General features: G+C 41.1%; 1 protein-coding gene and 1 long non-coding RNA gene across 4 annotated transcripts in view; one reads left to right on the top strand and one right to left on the bottom strand.

The window, feature by feature from the left end:
- Nucleotides 1-476, bottom strand: part of LOC118478384 — a 26204-nt gene extending 25728 nt beyond the window's left edge. The window contains exon 1 of the long non-coding RNA XR_004859004.1: nucleotides 363-476. This is a non-coding gene — a long non-coding RNA (uncharacterized LOC118478384). The remainder of the gene's footprint in view (nucleotides 1-362) is intronic.
- Nucleotides 1-1229, top strand: part of LOC101857052 (transmembrane protein 179) — a 49968-nt gene that overhangs the window by 8073 nt on the left and 40666 nt on the right. The gene's annotated exons all lie outside the window — the stretch shown is intronic.

Here is a 1229-nt window from a genome sequence, read left to right as displayed (position 1 = left end):
TTTTTTGGTCGCTACCCGGAATCGAACCCGGGACCTTTGAATGAGAGGCCAACACCTTAACCTCTAGGCCACGAGAGCCCCAGAAATATAGTGATTGTACCGAAGTTTAGAGATGTCACAAGAGAATGACTGCCGTGCTTCCTCCCCTCTTCCAGAAAATAAGAACACAAAACGAATACTACTACTACGACTAATAATAATAAAAGAGAAAGAGGAGAGTTCAAGACGATGGGTATTTGGCAGGAAAGAAGGAGCAAACCGCACAAGAGCAGCCGCCAACCACCCACATCCACATGGTTTTAATTCCTCTTTCCTATATCTTTCAAACCTAACACAAGCGTGTTTGATTTTGTATTACTAACCTTTGAGCCCTGACTGCTTTGCGGCTTAGATAAGACTGTTTCTCAATACGTTATTGCAGTTTCCGGAATTTCCGTATTGTCACTACTCGTGACATTCAGTCAACCCCAAATCGAAGATTGTTAGCGGGGTGTTGGTGGGCTGGCTGGGCATTACAAATATCTATAAATAGAGGTCTTTCTTATAGTGGTTAGGCTATTTATGTAAGCTGTTTCTTTCTCCTTCCCATACATGTATTTTTTACACGCATTCTTTTTCACCCCTGCTCCCTCCCAACGCCCCCCCCCCCCTCTCTCTCTCTCTCTCTCTCTCTCTCTCTCTCTCTCTCTCTCTCTCTCTCCTTTCCCCCTCTCTCTTTATATGCCAGTTTGAACATGTACAAGTACACGGGGTTTTGCATATTCTTGTGACGAATTCGTGTTTATGAGTGTGTATGTGTTTATGTAAAGGATTGTTGTTGAATGTAAAGAAAACAGAATGCATGGTAATATCCCCCCCCTCCCTAAAAAAGCAGCAAATCCTAGGTGTAATCTCATTAGCAAAGGTGAAAAGATCAAGCAAGTCCAACAGTTTAAATATCTAGGATGTATAATAACATCTGATGCCAAATGTTCCACAGAAATAAAAAGGAGAACTACAATGGCTAAGGCTAGTTTCAATAAGATGAGCCCAATCCTGAAAAAAAGAAAACATCTCAACACCAAAATGAAAGTCCTGAAATGCTATGTTTGGTCAACCCTTCTATATATGGCTGTGAATGCTGGACAATCACTAAAGACAGTGAAAATAAAATTGAAGCAACAGAAATGTGGTTTCTTAGGAGACTACTAAGAGTATCGTGGAAAGAAAAGAAATCAAATGTGGTAGTG

The sequence above is a fragment of the Aplysia californica genome, unplaced genomic scaffold, assembly GCF_000002075.1.
Source record: "Aplysia californica isolate F4 #8 unplaced genomic scaffold, AplCal3.0 scaffold00525, whole genome shotgun sequence".
NCBI lineage: Eukaryota > Metazoa > Mollusca > Gastropoda > Aplysiida > Aplysiidae > Aplysia > Aplysia californica.
Note: the sequence above shows the minus strand (reverse complement) of the source record. Positions and strands in the feature narration are given on the sequence as shown.